The sequence below is a fragment of the Siphateles boraxobius genome, unplaced genomic scaffold (assembly GCF_051911475.1).
Source record: "Siphateles boraxobius isolate OS27281-9 unplaced genomic scaffold, OSU_SipBor_1 31, whole genome shotgun sequence".
Taxonomy (NCBI): domain Eukaryota; kingdom Metazoa; phylum Chordata; class Actinopteri; order Cypriniformes; family Leuciscidae; genus Siphateles; species Siphateles boraxobius.
This window is the reverse complement of record NW_027508931.1, coordinates 10,339,477-10,366,836: the sequence shown is the minus strand read 5'-3', so window position 1 is coordinate 10,366,836 and position 27,360 is coordinate 10,339,477. Positions and strand designations below refer to the sequence as shown.

The 27,360-nt window shown below is 42.5% G+C and overlaps 1 protein-coding gene across 18 annotated transcripts in view; it reads right to left on the bottom strand.

Moving 5' to 3' along the window:
* The window catches only part of shank3a (SH3 and multiple ankyrin repeat domains 3a), a 290,014-nt gene that overhangs the window by 246,978 nt on the left and 15,676 nt on the right, over positions 1–27,360 (bottom strand). The window lies entirely within an intron of this gene.

The window sequence follows — 27,360 nt, the reverse complement described above, 5'->3', positions numbered from 1 at the left end:
ACGCTTTCTCAAAAAGGCTCTTATCTTACCGGCTTGCTGCTGTGTAATTTCTGGGAGTCGGGTGCACAGGTTTTATTGCAACACTGGGCAACAAAATTGTGCTTACAAGGTACCTAGTTGCTCCAATGAATGTTTCTGAGGAAGAACTAGACACATGTTCTGGTCAATAATGCACTTTCACCTAACTTCTTACAGAGTTAAAGTTTATGATCTTATCAAGACTTTTGGATCACATTTGCAGACACTGACTAATTATTGTGGAATCATTGCTTTCAGATATACATTCAGCTAAATATTACATAAAACCAAAAAAAAAATGGCTGGCCATTTTATATTTCGGTCAGTGTCTGTCTTTCAGTCTAAGTTGACGGTTTATGACCAGAAAATATCTCGTTATTCGGGCGGGAAATTAAACCGAAGACCTGACTCTCTGTGGTTGTTAAAAATCCCATGGCACTTCTTGTAAAAAGAGTAAGGGTGTAACCCCATCCCTAAATCATTCCCTAAATGTAAATCCCTCCTTTCCCCTTATCAATCATGGCCTCTTAAAGGGCCCCTATTATGCTATTTTAAAATTTCCTAATGTTGTTGTGGAGTCTCCTACAACATGTTTACATGAAACATTGGAAGAATTAGTTATTCAACCCGAACCTCCATCGCAAGGACGACTTGAGCAGGATGTTTCTCAGTGATACACTAATCAGTTTGAGGCACATTATAAGAGGTTGCAACTGTAATTTCTTACCATCAGCGTTAACAAGAGTTAACAGCGTTTTGCCGCCATTGCATTGCGGCTGCCGTTGCGTCATCCAGGTTGATGCTGCACACAACATGGTGGTGGGTGAGGAGAAACCCACGATATGACTGTTAAGCGCTAATAGTGCATAATAAAGGGCTATATAAATGCTTCATTCATTCAGAAAAGGTTGCAAAGTGGACCAGATTTTGTCTGACTATGGAAGAGTAGCTGGGAGTAATTCGCAATGGTCAAATCCATTAGGTCTTAAATGGCTATAAACTCTTAACCAGTTTCTTTCTCTCTTACATACATGCTGAAGTATGAAGGTGAGCTATTCTGCACCATATAATAGATGCCTGGGGAACTAAACTCACAAGAAAATCTCACGGAGAGAAATTTTTTTCACTGTGTGAAAACATGCACATATACAAAGCCTGAAGGACATGCTGAAGCTGAAGTTTTCTAATTAAGAGACACTGACTGATGCATGAAAACACACTGTGGTTGTATCTCAGTCGGTTGATTTTTACATAGACGGCACAGACATTTTACTAATGTAGCACTAACACGTGTCTCTACTGCCCTGCATTCATCACTAAACAAACTTTATTAGCAGCATCTGCCAAGACAACCATCACTATAACTAACACTCATTCGTAGAGTCAGGGCCATACCTATCATTGAGGTCCCCGAAGTGATATTTTTTCAAAATTTTTCGAAGTGCATATAATGAAGGTTGTGAAATAATTGCCTAATCTTAACTCTACTTTGGAGCTACAATGATATTGCATATTGCCACAATAACCGACCTCATCTGAGATGCTTTAGGGGCCGTTCAACTCGCGTCTTGTGCACACTCAAGTTCGTTATTTTAAATGTAGTATTTCAAATACTACGCAATGCTCGTTTTCCCAGGCGCGAAATGAAAAAATCAAATAAAAGTAGGCTTTAGGGCTTTATGTTCACAAGCTGCGAGCCCTGTGCGAATTCCAGCACAACGCTTCACGACACGCTTTCAATTAAAGGTCATAAAGTGCGAGTCTGGCCAGCGAGAAGCAAGTAGTTAAACCAAACAGCTGCTTTAAGATAGAAGTTTTAAACGACAGACAGAACATCAGTTTGCCAAGACTGTATCAATTAAGCTCAGTTTTGGGAAGGGAAGATATACAGGTAAAGATAAGGAGACTGAGAAAAGAAAGAAAGAATGTGATGGAGATGAGAGAGGAAGAGCAATTATTTACAGAGCCCCTAAAGGGACGTGGTGGTGGAAAAAATCTGTGATGGGAGAATTTTTTTAAATCTTTTGCTTTCCTCCATGCTGCTCCATTTCCTTCTCCATTAGTATGGTGTTTACGGAGTTTAAAAATATAATAATATCAGTCTAATATAATTAATATCAATCTAATGCATTAAGCCATGTTAGCGTTTCAGAACGTCCCCGAGGAATTAAGGGGGTTTCGTGACATTATCACGTACAATAGAAGTCCCATTTCATTGGCTAGGCACCAACCAATAAAATGGCTCCTTTGAACACCCCCGCTCCCGCCCCTCTTTCTCTCTCGCCCCCACTGAGTTGCAAGTGCACAAGTTAGTTTTGCATTGTGAAAAGAGTAGCAAAAGTCAAGGCGTGAAATTTGAAATTGCAGTGACAGATTTGAGAAGTTGCAACTGCCTAATTGAGGTTGTACTGCGAATGTGAATGTAAGAATAAGTGAAACTATGTACTACAATTTTGTGTCTGTCATTGTATTTTTGTGAATGGCATTTTACACATTTATGACTACTTGTCTGCAGCTTCAAATTCAGAATACAGGTTTGTGACTATTGTCTGCGAGTGCAAATTTCAACATTCAACTTCAGATTATTTTACAGGTTTTCACATTGGAGCTGTGAGTGTAAATTTTAGCGTACAAGTACGAATATTTATTGTACAAGTTCTGAAATTCAAATATACATTTTTCTACTCTTTTACCTTCATACCGAACCCCCCTAAGCAAGATCACTTTTGAAAGGACCTCCATATTTATAAAACCCTGCGCATGGCCCTGCTTAGAGTTAGTGGTTTGAACAAACTTTTAGTATTACCTTAAAGCTCCAGTCCATAACTTTTTTGGGTTAAAAATTATCCAAAATAAATTTTTGAGCAAGTACATAACCAGCCAGTGTTCAAAACTATCTGCTTGCCTTAACTCGATTCAAAACGGTAAGCTTGTAATACTGATTTTAATTCCAGTGGTACTGGTGGATTTCTGCAGGAAATTCGAGCATGTCTTTTCTTCATTACGTCACATCTGTACACATAAAGAAGGAGTCTCGGCTAGTAGGCTATATTGCGTGTGAGAATGTTAAAGGTTGAGATTTATAGCCTTTTCTCACAGCACTTGATATAATTAAACTTATTAATTTGATGGCGGATCCAGAAAGGTTCAAAAAACGACAATCACCAGCGACAACTGGAGATTCACCCGTTGTAAAATGCAAAAGACTTCGTTTGGAGTCTCCGACTTCGGAGCGGCTACAGAAAAAAAGAAGCTGCAACCGAGCCCATGCGAAACCAAGGATAAATATCGGAAGGGAATTAAACGTAGCCACGCAATACTGATGTTGTTAACATTAACTTTTTTTTTTTTAATTTATTTACAAAACAGTGACACATACAAGGTAAGAAGTTGGTGACACACATATACAATACAGAAGAGAGAAAGAGCACAAAACAAATCAAAAACAACGAAATATAAAGCAGCCCAACACAGTCATCGACAAAATGGTCACACGAGATCCTTTCTGTGACGCAAGTATAGATAGTGGCATTCCGGTAGTATTAGTATAGATCTATTGAATATAAACATCATAAACATCTCAACAATTACAACAACAACAATATATTAATTAATATTAGTGGTGATAGTATCAATGATAACATTCACAATGATAATATTCATGACAATAATAGTAGCATTAGCTCTATTGCAACAATAGTAACAATATTACTAATAACAATATTAAAAAAAAAAATATATATATAAAACAACAACAACAGGGGGCAGTCAGTAACATCACCGTATATTTTCTCTAAACTGTAGGTCAGGGAATTGATCTAAAACTGCCAGTGAGTACAACCAACAGAGCCCGCCCCCCGATACAAAAACCTCTTCTTGATTCAATAAACCCCCCCCATGGGTTTCCATGGGATTCAATAACCCCCCCCCCCCCCCCCCCACCACTGCCAGCGACACCCAACCCCTGTAGTTACGTTTCTAAATTCCATTGAATTTGAATTTTTCTCCAAAAAGTACGCCGGGGCACCATAACAGGCACTTCCAGACCAAGCTTCCTTAGTCTGTTTGTGACCTGACACAACCAAATGTTATGGGTGGTCAGCCCTCTTGTTCCTTTTCTTTTTTTTTTTTTTAGCCTTCCTTTTTTTTTTTTTTTTTTCATGGCTCAGCCCAAGGTGTGCACTGGTTAGCTCCCGAGCCAGAGACACCACACCCAGCCCAGGTATCAATTTATATACAATATATATATATAAAAAAAAAATCAATCAATTGAAAATATCAATTCAATACAATCACTTTACATGAGGGGGGGGGGGGGGGGGTGGATTTGGCCAGAGGCAGTGAGAGGGAAGGGCCAGTCAGTCGTATCACTGATTCTGTAATGATTAGGCCTATGCCAACATGACATGCCGGTTGCACCCACCAACAGCTTCCAGAACAAATGCACGACCCAGACCATTTATATTTGAAACAAAATTTTATAAATATTTATACTTAGAATATTCTGAATTGTTATTTATATAGGAAGAGAGAGAAAGGGAAGAGTTATAATAATAATAATAATAATAATAACAACAATATCATCATCCCTACTATCACCATCTTTAATAAAAAATAAGTAGAAATGGTAATAATATGCAGATTTTAAATAAAATAAAAGTGCAGCTTATCGAACATTATAACAATATCAATACCATCATCCCTTCCTATCACCATCTTTAATAAAATTAGAAAAAATAAAAATAAATAAGTTGTAATGGTAATAATAGGCAGATTTGTGCAGATAAGTAGTAATAGTAATAATATGGAGATATGCAATGACATCATCCTTACTATCATCATCTTTAATAAAAATAAGTAGTAATGGTAATAATATGCAGATTTTAAATAAAATAAAAGTACAGCTTATTGAATATTATAATCATTATACATATATATATATATATATATATATATATATATATATACGTACTGTATATAGATATACACACACTTATATAAACAAATACATATACATAGTGTGACGATCGGCAGCTGTAGTGCCCTCGAGAGCCACTGGAGGGCACTCTCTCATTGTGTTATGTTTTTCCCCATGGACTCATTATGTTATTATGTTCAGCTGTGTTTCATTATTGGTTATTGAGTTCCTGATTTAAACCTGTGTTTCTCCTCTGTCCTTTGCGAAGTCTTGTTTCACTGTTGTGTACATCTCCGAGCGTTTCCTAGTTTTCCTAGTCTAGTCTGTTCCTGTCTGTGTATTTGACCCATTGCCTGTTTGACTACCCTGTGAATAAACTCACGCTGCGTTTGGATCTAACCTTGTCTGGTTGTTCATGACAGAAGACTTCGCCACACCAGATCCAGCAGCATGTCAGCCTTGTATGCCTCCCAGTCAGCCGCCGTACACCAGGATGAACTGGATCAACTCACCGCGTCGTTGGAGAGGTTGGCCAAGATGGTTCGCGGTCTTCGTGTTTCCCCACCGGGACCATCGCAGAATCAACCCGTCTCCACAGTTGTTGGCCCAGGACCGATCCCGATGTCATGCCAAGCTCTCCCGGTAAAATCCAACAGCGAGGTATTTCGACGAGCTCACACAGCGATTCCGAGCACAGATACGGGTGCTGAGATAATGCAACTTCATCAGGAGGATCGTTCTCTCGAATGGTATGTGGCGGAGTTTTATGAACTTTCTCATCATACGTGTATGAACAACGTTTTTCTAACGAACCTGTTCCGCGGAGGGTTGTCTGAACCGCTTCGCTCATTGATGCCCAACCCAGAGCCTCACAGCACTTTAAGGCGGTATATTAACACGGCTCTTCTACTGAGTGGTTCGGCTCTCACTGTGGGTGAGCTTGCCCCGCTGGTCCCGTCCAGTCCAGCCGAACCAGCACGTCACGTCAGCCCCGCCGAACCCGCGGCCGCGCTTCTCGACTTCTCTTCCGAGCCCGCACTCCACGTCAGCCCTAACGAACCTGAGCTTCACGTGAGCCGTCCCGAGGCAAGTGAGTCAAGTGCCGCCGAGTCAAGTGCCAGTGAGTCAAGTGCCGCCGAGTCAAGTGAGTCAAGTGCCAGTGAGTCAAGTGCCGCTGAGTCAAGTGAGAAAAGTGCCGCCGAGTCAAGCGAGTCAAGTGCCGCCGAGTCAAGCGAGTCAAGTGCCGCCGAGTCAAGCGAGTCAAGTGCCGCCGAGTCAAGCGGCGAGTCAAGCGGCGAGTCAAGCGGCGAGTCAAGCGGCGAGTCAAGCGGCGAGTCAAGCGGCGAGTCAAATGCGTCCAGTGCTGAATCAAACCAAGCGAGTGAATCTAGCCAAGTGAAGGTATCTAGCCCAGTGACTCGCCGTCGCAGGAGGAGGACTCGTTCAGCTCGCCAGGCTCCGGTGAGCGTAACCAGACTCCTCGCCCTGCCGGCCCCGCCTCTGCGCCTCGCCCTGCCTGCGCCCTTAGAGCTCCGGGAGACCTTTCCTAAACCCGTGGATTTCCCCAAGTATTTTTTGGGGGGGGGCCAGGGGTCCGGTGAGGAGACCATGAGGGCTGTGCCGCCATGGTCGTCTGCAGGGGCTTCACCACCCTGGCCTTCGCCTCGTCTTGCTCCGCCCTGGCCTCCGCCTCGTCTTGCTCCGCCCTGGCTGCCTGTTCAGTCAGGTCCACCCACGCTCCACGGCCCAGGCCCGCCTTGTCTATGTCCAGGGTCCGTTCCCCTGCATGGGCCTGGCCCTCCATCCCAGCCCCCGTTGACCTCCCCCCGGAGCTCTTAGGAGCGTCTGGAAGCCGCTCATTAGAGGGGGGGTTATGTGACGATCGGCAGCTGTAGTGCCCTCGAGAGCCACTGGAGGGCACTCTCTCATTGTGTTATGTTTTTCCCCATGGACTCATTATGTTATTATGTTCAGCTGTGTTTCATTATTGGTTATTGAGTTCCTGATTTAAACCTGTGTTTCTCCTCTGTCCTTTGCGAAGTCTTGTTTCACTGTTGTGTACATCTCCGAGCGTTTCCTAGTTTTCCTAGTCTAGTCTGTTCCTGTCTGTGTATTTGACCCATTGCCTGTTTGACTACCCTGTGAATAAACTCACGCTGCGTTTGGATCTAACCTTGTCTGGTTGTTCATGACACATAGGACATCCATACTGAATAATTGTAGTACTGTACAATGGTACTCAGAGATTATTCGTTATTGGTTTGTAAACATGTGGTTGGTAGAGTGCGTTGGTCCGGTTCCAGGTGATCCGGTTCATGATTTATATGAAGATGAGTTAGGAATGGTTTCCAGATATCAATAAATGTAGATATAATATTCTTGTTAGTGTATGTTATTTTTTCTAATGAGATGTATTCTATTAGAAGATTAGACCAGTGATTGATATGTATACAGTTTTTGGACTTCCAGTTTTGCAAAATTACTTTTTTGGCGATAGTTAGAGAAATGAGGAGTGGGTTTTTGTATTTGATTGGGAGATTATCAACTTCCATGCTGTTATTGAGTAAACAGAGTGATGGAGAACATTAACAATTTGAGAACAAATTATAATTTGCACGGTTTGACGTGATATGAAGCGATCTTTAGATTTAATCAGCGTGATTTAGTGCAATGCTTTTTTTGCCTTAGTTGGTCAGAACATAAGTGGATGTTACTTACATATTCAGATAACATTTTCCTGTGAAAATTCTTATGTTGCTCATACTTCCAAAAAGTAGAATCTGTGATTCTGAATGACAGTATCCACACTGGCGCGGTGACTGACAGCCGCACATTCTCCTCAATAGATTAGATTACACATAAGATTCATCCATGCAGTGCCGTGCCGAGGCACAACCCACGTAAAGTTGATAATTCCACGAATAACTGTAATTGCAGATTTTGAACAGAGAAGGCGACTGAGGAAAAACTACGGACTGCAGCTTTAAGTATTACATTTTAGCTTAAAACTAGCCCTGTGCAGTTTGAGCTATAGACATAAATCATACCACAAATTATGCATGTAAAGTGTTATTCTTTTCAAGGCAATTAGACTTCATCTGGTGGACCAAAAAAAAAAAGTATAGATTTACATTAAAAGAGGGACTAATATATCAGGACTTGGAGGTGGACAACTCAGGACAGAAAGTAAAGACCATAGCAACCACTAAAAATGCATAGTTGACATTGTCAACGAATGTAATATTTACAGAATATGAGCTACAAAATATTTGTCTCCCAAAGACAGCAGTTCTGGCTTTTTAATAGAAATGCCCATTAATCTTTGAGTCTGTGTTCACTGTCAGGAAATTAGAATTTATTTTTAATGTGATAATGAACAAATGGTCGAGTAGACATATATGATATTACTTGCGCTTTAAATTTCATTCAACCTTATAAATGGTAAAAACCTTATAAATGGTAAAAACCTTATAATGGTAAAATCGTAAAGCTTCTTGGAAATGACATTTACTGTGACTATATGTGTCAAAAGCTCATGGGTGTTGACATATGCCCCTCAACATGTGTGTTTGAGAGATTGTTAAATCCTGACGGGACGACGTGGTGTCAGCTGGGCATGTGAGGACGACCAAAATAGAGGGAATGTGTTTGATTTCTACATCTGTCTTTCAAGCCTGTTCTGCTACCACAGGCCATGTGGGAACAAAAAACAAATAAACAAGAGGGAAAAGTCGATTGAGACAGGGAGCGTGACAGACGGGAACAGACAGAGGAATGAAGGAAATGAAAAAATCAGAGTAATATAGAAAGATGGAAGCCATCTTTTCTTTTTACAAGTGTTCTACTTCTTTGCTTGACTAGCCTGAGCAAAAAGACTGCATTCTGAAACCTGTCGCACTGGAGATGGGCAAACTCTCACACGCAAATGTGTTTAGCAGTTCACCCAATACATTTAAATTATGTAATTTACCCACTCATGTCATTCCAGACCTATTCATGAATGTCAGTCATGTGACCTCTTACGTCATCCGATCTTTTACCAGTTGACAACCGCCATCTTGAGTACCTGACACAAATTAGCTATCTAGCTTGCTACGATTTAGAGCTTCATATGGATTCAGTAAATGGCTACGAAAGACAACATTTCGCACCTAGATTACCACAAAAAGAAACGCTACTTTAAAAAAATATCATCGTTAGGGTGTGATCCTTACGCGATACCTGATGCGTAGTAGCTACTTCCAGCCTCTGACATTTGACTAGCAGATTTTCTCTCAATTCTCTCTGTTTGTTTCACTATACATAACCAACTTTGTTTATGTAAACCTTGTGTGTATTTGACAGTATTAGCGCAATAAGACTAGAAAGATAACTTGGTTCAGTATCCAGGCGCTGTTGTTAGACAGGCTTTGTGCATGTGCACTTCGGGTAAAAGCGCACGTTAGAGCCGCGCATCAACACGTGAATGACTTGTTTAACCGGCAAGGCTTTAAAGCACATGCACGTAATTAACTTGTGAACTGCAGTGTCCCTTCCTCTGCGTTAACATTTGATGTGAATATACGTCGCATTGTAGCCTATGCTGAGACGGAGTCGCCAGAAATGCAACTGATATAATGCACGATACTAACGGTTCGACATTTCTTCAAAAGCAGATCGTGGAGATATTTTAATTGTCCACGGCGTTAGCTCATTAACAACAATATCCACTCACCACAGACAAAATGAACACTGCACAGAGAGTTTGCACACACAAACCACTGTTTAAAGGCACACTTTGGAGGAATTCCGTTTTTATCAAACAGCGACCCCTTGAGTCGCTGTGGAGTACTTGTATTTAACGTTACTGTCGTAAATACCACTCACCAGAGATGTCTCTGCACTCACGGCCTGATCCCCTCCCCCTGTATACCGGTACCTATTCAGTAGGATGGAAGCTGTAACCAGTGGAAATAAGGCGTGGCCCCTTTAAGAGCTGCGCGCGCTTTGTTGAACTGTCAGCAGTCTGTATTGTATGCGCGCCTCGAACACCCCATGTATGCGGATTATTTCTGTTTGATTCTCATTCTTATCCTATTTTTGTTTATCAAGTAACGCTGTGGACGGTAGAACGTGTGACAGACAGTTACACAAGTTCGATTGGGGAATAAAGTGCAAGTTGTGAGATGCCAATTGCCTCTGTGAGTCTGTCTGGCCTCTGTAATAACTTCACCTGTGAGCTATCCCTATTTTTCCTCCTGACACAACGCGTTACAAAGCGTCGGACATCAAACAGGCACAGATAGCCTCCGAAGATGTCTAGTCCATCAACAAGAACGCCAGGTCAGCATCGCTTTTGCATCCATTGCTGATTTTTAGCTCTCGCCGACGAGTGAAAGCCTGGCCGAGTGAGACTCTTGTCCGGTTCCTCACGCGGTCAGTTTCTCGTTTTCTTTTCCTTGACTCTTCCGATCGCGTTTTCTTTGTCGACTCTGCCAAGATTCAATTCTGAAATGCGTGCTTTGTTGATGTATGTGACGTCGTGCCGTAAAGCATGTCGTGATTCTTGCGAGATTTGTCCGGGGCGCTCCTCTCAAACTTACATAGCTGGTTTTTCCAGCGGCGTTCCCCCAAGGGGGTAATCCATCAGCCGGAAGTTGAAGCCTCGCGGGAGCCGCCATTGTAGCAGAACTTCACCTGCTGTTACCATTCCATTGACTCCCATTCATTTTGGCGTCACTTTGACAGTGAATAACTTTACATCTGAGGCGTCCAAAGACTTCATTTGTCCATTATATATTTCTAAATAAACACGACAATGTATAAAAGGCTCCATTACTTTGTATCTTACGTTATGGCCCCGTAGAAGCCGTTTTTGTTAAAAACAGGCTAACGATTGCGTCATAACCACGCGACTTTTTGTCGCACAATAGAGACAATAGGCTTGTTTGAGATGAGCAAAATCTGCGCAGAACCGATCACCGGTGATCAGCGGGCAATGCATGCTGGTTAGAAATGTGTCCGAGTGCAGTCCGCCTTGCTCTGATGTCATGCTGACGTGTGTCAAAAAGCTCTCGCGAGCGCAAGGCGCACGTGTCAGATTCTGCAGTCGCGCGCAGTTGCTCTCCACCGACTGCGCTGATCAGAAGCATGATGGGAAACGACTTGCTGACGACACAGCTTAATGTTGATTGGTTTAAACAACCGTGATGTAATGTTCTCTTTTAGAATGTTTGATTTTAAAACTCGTATATCATGTTTTATGTGTATATACATATACATATATATATGTGAATATTCCCAAACTCTCGGACAGTGCGATCTCTATGGGTTATGCAATGTCGTTTTGTTATATATATGAAGAGTTCAGATGCAAAAGCCTCTAAGTGCCATCTGAAAATTTCTTCTAGAATGATCATTTTTATCAAGCTTGTATATTTTAGTTCAATAATTTCAATTAAATGTCAATGAAAATTGAAATTGTTAATTGATATTTAAGTGAAATTACTGAACTTAAGTATACGAGCTTGATAAAAATGATCATTGTAGAAGAAAATTTCAGATCGCACTTAGAGGCATTTGCATCTGAACTCTTCATATAGGCACACACATCTCAAACAAGCCTATTACCGTATAGACAGGAGGAGAAGCTCGCAGGCAATTGGGGGGACGTCCCGTCAAGGGAGAAGCCCATAGATAATGAGTCCATAAAAACAACGGGACAAAATATTTCAACAACGTTTTTGGGGAATTGGAAATAATTCGGTATGTGGCAAGTGAATACATATGAAGTGATTAACGTTGGCCATTTCCACGCACAGCTACTAGAAGATTTACGTCTGTCAGACAGGTTGCTCACGTCATCAAGCTTAGTTTGAGTCGGTTTGAGTCTGCGCATCAGGAACGGAAGTGCTAAAAAATCGCTAAAAATGGGCTTCAACTGTCTCAACTGAGTTCCAATAAGATGGCTCTGTCCACTTCTTATACTGTCTATGCGCCCCCCACCCCCCCCCCCCCCAGCTTTACTACCAGGATGATTCGCTCTACTATGAGTTTGTTTACCACCGAAATTACTTTGAAGCTGTTATATAAAGGTACAATTCCTCCACAGTGTGCCTTTAACATAAAAGCAAGATTTAAACATAAAAGCTGCGTGCATGGTTTGGCATGATATGACTGACTTTGCGCTCCCTTAATTCCTAAAAAGCTGACATCAGTTCATCGCGATCTCACACATCTCTGTTATTATCAATGAAGCTGACTGCACAATAAATCTTTCATAATATATACACTTTGTTTGTTATAATTAGAGGATTTGCCAGCATACAGAATTCAGCTCTGAACAAAAAGTCAGTTTTGAGTGGTGAGGGGAGTCTATCTTAAATGCTTCTGATTGGTCTTTGCGTTCAAGAATTCAACACATTTTGTCTGTGATTGGCTAAATTGCTCAACGCTGCAAAGTGCAAACATGTTATAAAAAGAAACTCTGGCCTGTAAATCGTTTCTATTTTGTAATGTACAAAAATTTATTAGTTTTTATATGTTTTATTCATAGATATTTCTAGTTTGCGGGAGTCCCGCGAATCGTTTTATTCTCCGCAACCCGCACACACAGAGTGAGTGCATTACCGCTCGCACTCGGCCATCAAATCTAGTCCCGCGCCGCGCTCTATTGCGTTGGGAGTGCACGTCTCTAGATCAAGGAAGTTCGATGGTCGAGTTCGGGCTCGGGCAGATAATCTAAGCTCTAGTTCCTTTGCGACTGACGTATCTATCTTGCCGAATCAGGTACTCAAACTGGCGGAAGACAAGTTTTAGAAGTGAGTGACGTCAGTGAGGAGACGTTGGTGACATCATCTGATATTCATGTATATGACTTTCTTCAGTGGAACACGAAAGAAGATATTTTGAAGAATAGAATAATGCTGTTTTCCATGCAATTACAACGAATGGGGACGGAGGCTGTTAATCTTAAAAAATGAGGCAAAATCTTCACATAAACGTAACCAATAAGTCCTATGCACTGAATTCCATGTCTTCTGATATCATACAAATGTATGATTACCGCACGGTTGTTTAAAATAGACTTTAAAGGTGAAGTATGTAAGACTTAAGTTAAATACATTATCTTAACCCAGTTTATTGAGAATTGACTATACTATTAGCATTCCATTCAAGTATTTATCTCCCCAAGAAGTGTAAACGCTGAGCCCTTGTTAGCATTCTAACTGCTCACTTCTGACGAATAGCAACACAGCTAAAATACTCCTATTATGTTGGATCTTTAATTGAAAGTAGCCTACTTTTGAACAGTCAGATGTCCTTGCTTCCACGCAAACACAAGATGCTTTCGGAACATTCTCAAATCATGCTTGAGAACATGGTCATCAGGATTTGGATATACTGCAAATCCTAAGTACCATAAGTATGCAATGTGTTGGCCAAGCGTTCACATCTGCATGTTCTTGAAGAGATTGTACTTCTACCCAAGTGATGAAATTGTGCCTGTGTGTCTTGAGGTTATACAGCTATCTGAGCAGAAGTGTGTAGATACATGAGGGACACATGTTAAAGTGAGTGTTCAAGAGTGGAAAAACAGCATGACAAACCTCAAGGTGTGTGTGTGTGTGTGTGTGTGGCCTGGTAAACCCTACCTCATGTGGACAAAATGTCCCCATAAGGATGGCAATATCTGAAATCCTTGTTCGTGTGGGGACATTTTTTGGTCCCCATGAGGAAAACAGCTTATAAATCATACTAAATGATGTTTTTTGAAAATGTAAAAATGCAGAAAGTTTTCTGTGATAGGTAGGTTTAGGGGTAGGGTTAGTGTAAGGGAATATAATATACAGTTTGTACAGTATAAAAATCATTATGTCTACGGAAAGTCCCCATAAAACATGGAAACACTACGTTTGTGTGTGTGTGTGTGTGTGTGTGTGTGTGTGTGTGTGTGTGTGTGTGTGTGTGTGTGTGTGTGTGTGTGTGTGTGTGTGTGTGTGTGTGTGTGTGTGTGTGTGTGTGTGTGTGTGTGTGTGTGTCAACTCTACATTATGGGGACAAAATGTCCCCTACAAAGAGATGGCAATATCCGAAATCCTTGTCGGGACATTTTTTGGCCCCCATCAGGAAAACAACTTATAAAACATATAAATCAAAGTGATGTTTTTTGAAAATGTAAAAATGCAGAAGTTTTCTGTGATAGGTAGATTTAGGGGTAGGGTTAGTGTAAGGGGATATACCATTTGTACAGTATAAAAATCATTATGTCGATGAAAAGCCCCCATAAACCACAATGTGTTTCTATGTGTGCTTTTGCTATATCACCTAAATAGTCTCAAAAGTCCAAAAATCAATCTTTATTTAAAATAAGAAACATTAAACCCTAGAAGTACAGCACCGGAGGCCCAGACCAGCCTTTATTATTCATGGCAAGTGTATCTGTGTGCATAGTATGTGTTTTTGTGTGTCAGCTGCTGTAAAGGGAAGAGAGTATTTATCAAAGCGATATTGGTCACTGACCCACAGTCTGAACTGAATCACACACACTTGAACTGCTCTTGACCTGCTCACAGAAATCACATCGGCAAACACGAGCATCCCAGCGCTAGGCATGGAGGAGGGGGTTACTGATCAGCATTTTGTTCCAACAATTATTAAAAAAATATAAAGCTTGTGTAAAAAAGAATTACTGATTAAACTAACTATTTTCAGAGATATCTCTCTGAACAAAAATTTACATTTTAAAACCAAGGCTTAATAAAAATAAAAACAGCAAAACAGTACTATTGTGAAAAAAATATTATGATTATTTTTCTAAATATTAAAAAATATAATTATTTAAAATAACTTTCTTAATTGAATATGTTTTAAATGTAATTTATTCCTGTGGTTGCGAAGCAACCATTACTTCATTATTCAGTGTCACAAGATCCTTCAAATATGCTGATTTGCTGCTCCGTTATTGGTGCTCTATTAATTATGGTTCTTATTATTATCAGTGTCGATCGTTTTTGCTTCTTAATAGTTTTAGGGAAACCATGATACATTTTTTTAAAGAAGTTTTAATGAATAAAAGTTCAAATGAACAGCATTTATTGCAAATAATTTAAAGTATTATATATTTTTTTAAGATTTTGTATAAATACATTAAAATGAATAAATAATATATCAATATCTACACAGAATCATATTGTGGCGAGGGGCCGTGGTAAAACGGAGTCTGCAACGGGAGAGTTAGTGTGGAGATGAGTGGTAAAAAAATAAGTCAAGATGATGACTAACACCTGTCTCGGGAGACGGAATAGGGATATAACAGCAAGACAGACCTGGATGTGCTGAGAGAGCCCTTCCTGAAAAGTGTACCGAGATATGCTTTGATAACTTTATACACACACAAACACACACACACACACACACACACACACACACACACACACACACACACACACACACACACACACACACACACACACACACACACACACACACACACACACACACACACACACACACACACACACACACACACACAGTTGTGGTCAGAATTAATGGCACAGCTGGTAAATATAATCAAAGATGGTTTTAAAAACAAATCCGCATTGTTTATCATTAAAAAAATTGCAAAATTCTAACCTTTCATTGAAGTAAAATAATTGAAAGTGCGAGGTAAATCACATTATGAAATAAATGCTTTTCTCCAAAACACGTTGGCCACAATTATTGGCACCCTTTTATTAAATAATTTATGCAAACTCCTTTTGCCAAGATAACAGCTTTGAGTTTTCTCCTATAATGCCTGATGAGTTTGGAGAACAACTGACAAGAGATCGATACTCGGTTACTAACGTAACCTCGGTTCTCTCTAGAGAGGGAACGAGTATTGCGTAAGTTTAGCTTACGCTACGGGAAAGATTCATCTTCTCGAGATATTGAAGCCAAAAAATTATCCTTAATTTTGTATTCATTGTCAACGCAGTGCAGCAGCTAGCAGACCTAGAGCCGGCCATCTCGCGTGCTCATTGGCTGCCCTGCGGGCATCTGCTGCAGCCTACCAGTGAGCCCGGCGTGACGTCACACCCAATGAAGGGCGCCCGTGCCTTCACAGCGTCACAGCCCGCCAGAATGGGTGTGGCTTAACGTATAAACATAGGCTGTAGGCTGACTTCCCTGGTTTTTCGTCGACTGTAGCGAAGTCGCTCGTGGCGCGAGCACGGCGGGTTACGCAATACTCGTTCCCTCTCTAGAGAGAACCGAGGTTACGTTAGTAACCGAGTATCGTTCTCTTACAAGAGGTTTTCTCGTATTGCGTAAGTTTAGCTTACGCTACGGGAACACTTTGTCAACGCCGTGCGCGCCAAGCATCTACCATGAGACCCCGAACTTTCAGGGGAACCCCATAAGTGTAAAAACAAGGTGGCCAGCCATGCGGGCCATCACTTGTACATAAGCACACATAGGGAATACAGAGCGGCGCGCTGGTCTGTATAGGCACATGGCACATACCCTACTAGTGTAGCTCAACCAGGAGAGCTGAGTCACGTGAAAGTGATCTGATTAGGAAGATCTGGGCAGAATACACCTCTCCCTCACAATGACAACAGATTAGCCTGCAAGGCAGGAACTTTTAGGTTATAAGACCTGACAAAGGTAGACGGGGAGCTCCAGCTCGCCGCCACACATATGTCATGGATAGAAATCCCACTGGACCATGCCCACGACGAGGCCACGCCTCTCGTGGAATGAGCCCTGATGGCCAGAGGGCATTGCAGACCTTTTGATGCGTAAGCAGCCGCTATAGCGTCCACTATCCATCTGGACAGGCTCTGTTTCGAGGAGGCGAGACCCTTGGTGCGCCCACCAAACGAAACAAAAAGCTGTTCTGAACGCCTGAAGGAGGCGGAGCGCGTAATGTAAAATCTCAGCGCCCTGACAGGGCAGAGGAGATTCACATCACTTTCGCTGTCAGATGCTGGCAGAGCCAACAGCGAAATAACTTGCCCTCTGAATGAAGTGCCCATCAATTTAGGAACATAGCCATGTCTAGGTCTGAGGATGACTTTAGAGTCATTCGGCCCGAACTCAAGACACGACGCGCTAACAGACAGCACGTGCAGGTCCCCCACACGTTTTACTGACGACAGTGCAATCAGAAAGACGGTTTTCAGTGATAGATATTTCAACCCCACGGAGTCTAGTGGTTCAAATGGAAAGGCTTTCAGGGCCTTGAGGACCAATGAAAGATCCCACATAGGAACCAACGGGGGGCGCGGCGGGTTCATCCTTCTAGCTCCTCTAAGGAAGCGGATGACCAACTCATGTCTTCCCAGTGACTGGCCGTGCGTCGATTCTGCGAACGCTGCCACGGCCACCACGTATACTTTGAGCGTGGATGGGGACCTCCCCTTATCCAACAGCTCTTGTAGGAAGGTGAGCAGATGCGCCACCCCGCATGTCCGTGGATCCAGATCTCTGTCGGTGCACCATCCGGAGAACAACGACCATTTAGACGCGTAGAGCCTTCTAGTGGAAGGAGCTCTAGATTGCGTGATCGTGTTCATCACTCCTTCTGGCAGGGCAACAAGTACCCATTGATCAACCATGCGTGCAGAGACCAGCGCTCTGGATGGGGATGCCAGATCATGCCGCGAGCCTGAGAGAGGAGATCTGCCCTCACCGGAATCGGCCAGGAGCTGTATGTGACAGCCGTGCTAGTTCCGGGAACCAATCTGATTCTCCCAACGCGGGGCTATGAGGAGCACCGAGTGGCGCGTTTCCCTGATTCTCTTGATCACCTGTGGTAACAGAGAGACCGGAGGGAAAGCATATAGCGGGAGGCTGGGCCAACCCTGGGCCAGCGCGTCCTCGTCCTTCGAGAAGAACGTCGGGCATTGAGCGTTGTCTTTTGACACAAATAGGTCGACTTCCGCTCTGCCGAATAGGCGCCACAGCTTCACGACCGTTTGGGGGTGCAGGGACCATTCCCCTGGGGGAACATTGTCCCTGGACAGTTTGTCTGGGCCGTCGTTCAAATGGCCAGGCACATGCGCCGCCCTCAGCGAGCGCAGGTGCATCTGAGACCAAATAAGGAGGCGTTCCGTCAGATTGCAGAGATTTCTGGATCTGACACCGCCCTGACGGTTTACATAGGATACTACAGACATGTTGTCCGAGCGGACAAGAACATGTTGGTCCTGTATGAACGGGAGGAAGTGCTTCAGCACGTTCTCGACCGCTATCATCTCCAGACAGTTTATGTGAAAACACTTCTCTTGGTCTGACCACTGGCCGAAGACCGGTCTGCCCTAGAACAGCGCACCCCAACCCGAGTTGGACGCGTCTGTCGAAATGACTTTCCGATAAGAGATGGTTCCCATCATTACTCCCTGCTGGTACCAGTCGGCTACTAACCAGGGCTGCAGAGCCGCTATGCAGGTCTGAGTCACTCTGATTTTCTGGCCGCCAGAAACCCAGGCTCGGTGGGACGCGCGAGCGTTCAACCAGCGTTGGAGCGGGCACATGCGCAGTAGGCCCAGCTGAAGCACCGCTGCAGCTGATGCCATACAGCTCAACATCCTTTGAAATTTTTTCAAAGGGAGAAAGCTGCCCTTCTGGAAAAATGCGGCTAGGTGGCAAACACGGCGCGCGCGCTGTGTCGATAAACGAGCCGTTATGGTCACCGAGTCCAGTTCTATTCCTAAAAAGGAAAATGACTGGCTGGGCAGTAATGAGCTCATGGTCCAGTTGACCGTGAGACCCAAGCTTTCCAGGTGACTGAGAAGCACTGTTCTGTGAGACAGCAGTTCTGTCTCTGACTGTGCCAATATCAGCCAATCGTCCAGATAGTTCATTATTCGCAGCCGCTGACGTCTCAGGGGGGCGAGCGCCGCGTCCATGCACTTCGGTAATGTACGGGGTGCTAGGGACAGGCCGAACTGCAGGACGGTGTATTGATATACCTGAGCGTCGAAGGCGAATCTAAACAATTGCCTATGACGGGGTATTATCTGAATCTGAAAATAGGCATCCCTCAGATCTAGATAAATAACCCAGTCCCTCGGGCGAACGTGCTCGAGTATTTTCCTGGTCGCACGCATTTTGAACGGTCTTTTCGCAAGCACTTTGTTCAAATGTCTCAGATCTAGGATAGGTCTGAAGGCCCTGTCCTTCTTGGGTAGGAGAAAATATCAGCTGTAAAAGCCTGACTCGGTCAGAGAAGGCGGTACCTTTTCTATCGCCCCTTTGCACAGCAGCTTTGCTATTTCTGCGTGAAGTAGGTGTGCTACTTACGCATTCACTATCGTCGCTGTCCGGGCTTGAAAGCGCGGGGGACGGCGAATGAATTGAAATGTATAGCCCTGCTTTATTGTGCTCAGCACCCATTCTGAAATCCCTGGGATTAGTTCCCACGCAGCTATGTGAGCCGCTAGGGGGCGAATGGCCTCCGGGTTCAGATCGCCGCCATTTGTGGGCTTGTGAAATGAGCTGCTCGCTGAAAACCGAAACCGGCTGATTTGTGTGAGATATCCCAATCATAAGAGATGGGGAACATTCTTTTGTCACTTTTTTGACGCGCGAGCAGCGCTCCGGGCGGAAAAGCTTCCTGTAAATGTGAGCGCGTGTGCGCGGGCACGCGACTTACAAGTGTATTTGATGCCCCGATCATAATGGAAGGGGAGCGTTTTATTAATGCCCTGCGTTTTGTGATAACACTTAAACGCGCGGGCGGACCCCGGGGGGGGGGGGGTATTAGTGTTAGCAAGTGTGAACGCACTCTGGCGGGCATGAGACTTACATTCATAACCTGCTTTCTTTTGTGAAACTGACCCGGAGCCGAAAGCGCGGCGCGCACGCTCTCGGTTCTGGGCAATGGCTGCTCGCTGAAAGCCGAAACCGGCTGATTTATGTGAGATGTCCCAATCATAAGGGATGGGGAACATTCTTTTTCACTTTTTGACGCGCGAGCAGCGCTCCGGGCGGAAAAGCTTCCTGTAAGCGTGAACGCGGGCAAGAGACTTACAAGTGTATTAGACGCCCCGATCATAATGGATGGGGAGCGTTTTATTAATGCCCTGCGTTTTGTGATAACACTTAAACGCACGGGCGGAGCCCGGGGGGGAGGTTAGTGTTAGCAAGCGTGAACGCACTCTGGCGGGCACGAGACTTACATTCATAACCTGCTTTCTTTTGTGAAACTGACCCGGAGCCGAAAGCGCTCGCTGAAAGCCGAAACCGGCTGATTTATGTGAGATGTCCCAATCATAAGGGATGGGGAACATTCTTTTTTCACTTTTTGACGCGCGAGCAGTGCTCTGGGCGGAAAAGCTTCCTGTAAGCGTGAGCGCGTGTGCGGGGGCACTAGACTTACAGTGTATTTGACGCCCCGATCAATGGATGGGGAGCGTTTTATTAATGTTCTGCGTTTTTGTGATAACACTTAAACGCGCGGGCGGAGCCCGGGGGAGGTCTGTGTTAGCAAGCGTGAACGCACTCTGGCGGGCACGAGACTTACATTCATAACCTGCTTTCTTGATCGTGTAACAGAGCGGGCAGATAGTGGGCACAGACCTGTGACACATTTCTGACATTCAACACTCAAGCAGCTTTTCTGCGCTTTATGAGTGTGCTCTCCGAGATTCGGAGTGCTTATGTGTAGGGGTGAACACTGGGGCGTGGGCACTTTCACTACACTTACAACACCAAGGGCATGAGCCGGACCAGACATTATACCCTTTTTGGGATTTTTCTGGGTCGGCGTGAAGACGGCGTTTGTTTGCAGGCGAGAGGGTAAACAAACCGGCTCGTTGGCTGCTAATTGAACTACTGCAGTAGCCTGTTTGAAGGGGACTGACAGGGAAATAAACTTTGACGGCGGTCCGGCCGCAGCGGGACACGTGCGTCCGTTCGGAGGCGATGTGTCTGTTAGTAAGCGTACATTCTTAACCTGACATTAACTTACATTCTTAACCTGACATTATACTCACTTGAGATTTCTCTGGGTCGCCGCGAGTACGGCGGAAGTGTGCAGGCGAGCGGATTCCATTACCGGCTCGTTGGCTGCCAAATACACCGCTGCAGTAGCCGTATCTAAGGGGACTAACAGGGCGAGACATTGCGACGGCGGCGCGCAAGCCCGTCCGGGTCATGCAGAGAGCTCGAGAGGGCTCTGCATGACGCGCGAACGGGGACGCGAGGGCGGGGTAGCTCTCTTGTAACGTAAAGAGAGCTAGCCACGTGCTCGTTGGTCGAGCAGAACTGGGAACAGTGTTTGTACGAGGGCGCGCGCACAAGTAGTGGGCACGGGACCTACATGTAACACAGATGATGCCCGTCCGGGTCATGCAGAGAGCTCGAGAGGGCTCTGCATGACGCACGAACAGGGACACGAGGGTGGGGTAGCTCTCTTGTAACGTAAAGAGAGCTAGCCCGTGCTCGTGTCGTGTCCCTCGGCCTCATCCTCAGATGCGACGGCAGTGAGGCTCGTGAGCGGCAGCTGCGCGTCGGTGAGGAGGGGCGGGGGGGTGTTGAAGGGTTTGAGTCGAGCCCGTAGGGTCGACAGCGGAAGCGAGGAAGTGCGAGGCGTCTTAAAATTGACGCTCGCTGCTCTTTTAGAAAAGATTTTAGCAAGGTAAAGGATACGTCGCCGGATAGCGTAGCTCGCACAGATGGCTGAAGGTGGCGAAGACGGCCGGCTTCCTCAGCGCTGTCCTAAATTGGCTGTTCGCTGTTCATCGGCGGCGGTGGCTTCTCTCAGATCCAGCGATGCGAAGAGCTCGCTGAAGAGACGAAAAATCAGGGAAGTCAGCCTACAGCCGCTATGTTTATACGCTAAGCCATGCCCATTCTGGCGGGCTGTGACGCTATGAAGGCGCGGGCGCCCTTCATTGGGCGTGACGTCACGCCGGGCTCACTGGTAGGCTGCAGCAGATGCAGGGCAGCCAATGAGCACGCGAGATGGCCTGCTCCAGGTCTGCTAGCTGCTGCACTGCGTTGACAATGAATACAAAATTAAGGATCATTTTTTGGCTTCAATATCTCGAGAAGATGAATCTTTCCCGTAGCGTAAGCTAAACTTATGCAATACGAGAGAACCTCTCGTAAGAGAACTGAGACCATTCCTCCATAGAGAATCTCTCCAGATCCTTCAGATTCACAAGTTCTTGTTGGCGCTTCTTCTCTTCAGGTCAGCCCAATCATTTTCTATAGGGTTCAGGACAGGGGCTGGGACGGTCATGTTTGTTTTGGACCGTTGTCCTGATGGATGATCCAACCACGGACCATTATAAGATTTCTAGCAGAGGCCAGTAGGTTTAGATTTATTATCTGTTGGTATTTTGCTAGAAAAATAGACCCACAACATTAAAGATCCAGCAGTATATTTAACCGTAGGCATGGGGTACATTTTAACCCTGTTTGCACCAAATGTATCAGGTGGGTTTGCTGCCAAAAAGCTCTTTTTTTTTGTCTCATCTGGTCATTGAATCCAGTCCCTTCTGAAGTAGTCGTGACTGACAACTGAATATGCTGGAGTTTGTTTTTGGATGAGCGAGGAGGATTGTTCTTGAAACCCTCCCAAACAACACGTGGTGATAGTAGGAGTTGTTTGAAATTTTTTTTCCTGACCCCAAGACTCAATTAATCTCTGCAATTCTCCATCTGTGATCCTTGGAGAGTCTTTGGCCACTCAAACTCTCCTCCTCACCGTACATTAAGACAATATAGAGACACGTCCTGTTCCTGGCAGATTTGTAACATCTTTAGTTGATTGGAACTTCTTCATTTTTGCCCTGATGGTGGAAATGGGAATTTAATAGCTTTAGCTATTTTCTTACAGCCACTTTCTATTTTGTGAAGCTCAACAATCTTTTGCTGCACATTAGAACTATATTCTTTGGTTTTACTCATTGTGACGGATGATTAAGGGAAATTGGCCTTTGAGTTTCCTCATATTTATACTCCTGTGAAACAAGAAGTCATAGCTAGACAATTTCATGTTCCTAGTCATCCTGGTGTGATAAAAAAAAAAAAAAAAAAAATTATATATATATATATATATATATATATATATATATATATATATATATATATATTAATGGGAATAAACTTCAGAGATATTTCACTCATAAAAAATTCTAGGGGTGCCAATAATTGTGGCCAACACGTTTTGAAGAAAAGCATTTATTTTATAATGTGATTTACCCCCCACTTTCAATTCTTTTAATTCAATGAAAGGGTAGATTTTTGCAAATTTTGCAAATTTTTGCAAAGATCAAAAGGATAAACAGTGCTGATTTACAGCCATCTTTGCTCATAATCACCAGGGGTGCCAATACTGACCACAACTGCATTTATATAATCCATCTAAGAGCATTTTCACTAAGCTATTGTACTGGTGGGATTTCTGTATTCCTGAAGGGGCTGAGCTGTGTGAGAGATACAAAAAGGTGATGGAGACGTGAAGAAAGAGCAGTCTTCGTTTCAGCTGCAATTAAAGTCTCTCCACTTTTTACAGACATGCTTAAGAGCATCCATCAACTAACTTTAATGCTAACGTCAGTCAAGACCCTCTCTCTGAAACTAGTTCCCATGTGGGTCAATGTGTAAATTACTGTGCTAACATCTTGGTATGAATGCTGACATCTTCAAGTCAAAGTCAACACTGAAAATGACTCAAGCTGAAGGAAAAGGCGTTGAGATGAATGTTGAGTGAGATATTGAGGTGAATCCAAAGACTTTGATTAACAGATTTTTGATGAAGTTTTGATGACTGTAGAACTTTATATGCAGGTAAAGCAGAACTGCACTAACAAAAAAGAACCAAACTATGGAATTACCACAGTTTTTGGACATCTACCATGGTAAACAAATGACTATTTTTAGAGGATTATCATGTTAATAGCATAACATATGAATCCATAAATCATTTAGTAGGATATATCAAAAGTAAAAAGGTACAGTGATGATATCAGAAACCACCGATAGACGAACAAATGTTCCTTCTCTATATATCAGTTGTTGAAATCAAACAATATTGGCAGAAATTCTAAAACTACGGAGCACAAATTCAGAAGTTTGCCTTTTAGAAACCCTACCAGTGGTACAGTTGCCTTGATAAATACCACCATTTACCTTATACCAGACAACAGTGACATATGCACATACTGCACATGCTTGCCTCAGTTTGGTTGAGACCCAAAAGTACTGCGTGACACACCAAGGGCCATCAATGAGCGCCTGTCAGGCTAGTTTTTGCAGTGTGTTACATGTCGGCTCTAGTTAGAAAATAAAAGCGAACGTGATTCTAATTTTACCTGAGCATACCAATAGGTGAATATTTTCATAACAACATGAGCCGCCGGAATGAATAAAGTAAATGAACATGATTGATATTCAAAATGGTAAGCAAGTGCTGCTTTGTTTGTGGTTTGTATATCTACAGTCCCACATTCGGTTTCCCTTTTTAAATGATGAACATACTGTAGACTATTGATACCTGCTGAAATAGACCGTTACTTCCTTACAAGCTGCTGCAGAACGCACATGCTAGTTGGCAGTCGCCTGTAGTCTTGAGGTGTGTTCAAGCACAGCATTTTGGCCCAGATGCAGCCAACGCGAGGTGAAAACACAGTCGCCGCCGCTAGTTCTTTGATGCTGGATTGGAGCATCACGGCCTTAAGTTTTTGCCCCTCACAAGCACTTCGCAGACAGAAGGAAATTACAGCTCGGTCTGATGTACAAATAAGAGGACTGCGGCACTTCTGCTGAAGTCTAAAGGCCTGTTCACACCAAGAACGATAACTATAAACTAAATAACTATTAGCTTCCTCATCAATGAACAACATCATTCTGTTTATTTTAGTGTCTGCCACTTTAAAAGCATGAGCTCTTTAAAGCAGAATGGATTCTGATTGGCTTTCAATGTTTTTAGAGTTGAGCTGGAAAAAAATCATTTTGAAAGTGATTCTAACGATATTGTTCCTTTATGTCATTATCGTTATAGCTGTATGGACTTTTTAATATATATATATATATATATATATATATATATATATATATATATATATATATATATATATATATAAATATATATATATATATATTATTATTATATATTATTATTATTATTATTATTATTATATAATATATTATATATATATATATATATATATATATATTATATCTTTATGGTTATCGTCCGTGGTGTGAACACGCCTTAAGGAAAACTACTCTCTAGAGGGATTAATATTTTTAAAAAAAAAATTTAATTTCTAATTTTCTCTACTTTTCGAATAATCTCTGACATTTATCTTGTAGAACCAAAATCGCCCCAAATGCAATTTGAAAACTAAAATAAGTAGACAACTAATGTCGTCAACTATCAAAAAGACATAATAAACAAAATACAAAAAGTGATACATAAACTATCAAACTATCTAACAAGCCAAATAACTTCAAGTATCAAAGTAATTAGCTAAATTAAATGTAAAAACCCGTAATTGAAGAGCTAAATAATACACATTAAGCAGTTGGTTTGAAAGATAACATGTAATCTGACTTTAAGTGCACTAAAATTATGCTATGTAACAACAGTTCAACATTTTAGGGTCAGTAAGATTTAAAATAAATTAATAAATAAAATATTACTTGTACTTTTATTCAACAAGGACACATTAAATGGATCAAAAGTGACAGTATAGACATCCATGATGTTACAAATAATTTCTATTTTAAATTAAAAATAATTCTACAAAAAACATATATAACATTAAGAAATGTTTCTTGAGTAGAAAATAAGCATATTAGAATGATTTCTGAAGGATCGTGTGGCACTGAAGACTGGAGTAATGATGCTGAAAATACAGCTGTGCATCACAGGAATAAATTACAGTTTAAAGGGGATCTTTAAATTTTGTATGCAAAATTCACTTTTCTAAGGAGTTTGAATGAGAACAACCAGCCTATAATGGTAAAAATCTTCTCACTCATTTTTTTAAAATAATTCCCATGAATTAAAAGCACTCTCTTTAAACAAGCGGATTCAGATTCCCCCTAGAATGACATCACTGCAGGGAAAAGACCCGTCCACAGCCGGTAGAGGAGAAACACAGAGAAGCACAGAGTCCGCCATTTCTGAATCCTCGCTGTAGCAGATGGAGTTGTACAATGTCTGCGCCAAAGAGGCATTACAAGTGTTGTGTTTTGGGATGTACTAATGCACATTAAAAGTTTCCATAGACTCCTGCCATCTGAGTCACTAAGAACATTGTGGTTAAATTTAATTTTGTAAGGAAATGTTTCTAAGAAAATCGGTAAAGTGTTATACGTTTGCGCCAATCATTTTGTGCCGGACAGCTTCACAAACAATGGTCTTTTGAACGCTAGATTTTCAGAGAGGTTAATTCTGAAAAATGGGTCAATATACCAAAGCTTTGTGCGCAAACTTTAAATCCAGACAAAGTAAGTAGCCTATCAAACATCATATGATGTGAGTCCAACATTAGGCGCGTTTCCATTACAGATTTGAGCAAAACTTTTGCGATTTTTTCTAAATATCAACAAAAAACTATTGCAAAATGATGCATTTCCATTAACCAATGTTATGTGACTAAAACGTCATTTTTTCCTCTCACGATAAGTAGGGATGCACCGAAATGAAAATTATAGGCCGAAGCCGAATAATAATGAAACGCTTAGCCGATAGGCCGAATACCAGACGTGGTGTTTCACATTTTTTCGATTTATTTTGCCATTTTTTCACTATTGCATTGCATTAATTTAATAAAAAAATGTGCTTTTTATTATTTTGTCTTGCTTTTCAGAGAAAAAAAATCGAATTACAAAAATCAATTTGCGCAATTTGAAGGGTAATGGAAACGCGGATATTATCCGACATCGGTTCAAACAAATAAGGCTGAATATACCACTACTGACAGTGTTTCCGTGCATGAGCTCTTGAAGCTCCAGCTTCTTGAAAGGGGGCCGGGAGCACCAGCTCATTTGCATTTAAAGGGACACACACAAAAATGTTTTTTGCTCACCTCCAAAAAGTTACAAATTTAACATGCTATAAAAAATTAACTGTGGGGTATTTTGAGCTAAACCTTCACATACACACTCTGGGGACATCAGAGGCTTATTTTACATCTCGTGAAAAGGGGCATAATAGCACTAAAATAAAAATTAAACACTAATTTATATATCAATCATATTTTACAATATTACTGTATTACTATATTTTTGTTCAAATAAACACAGTCTCGATGATGATGATAAAAACATTTTTAAAAGTCTTACCAAACCCAGACTTTTAAACGTATCTAGGCTAGTATGTACTTTTCAAGACCCTCCAGCCTTTTTTGACTTTATTTTGTTGGTGATCAAGCCTTAACTCTTCACACTGTGGTGGGTATACGATGGTAATCATCAGCAACATCATGGTACTTTTA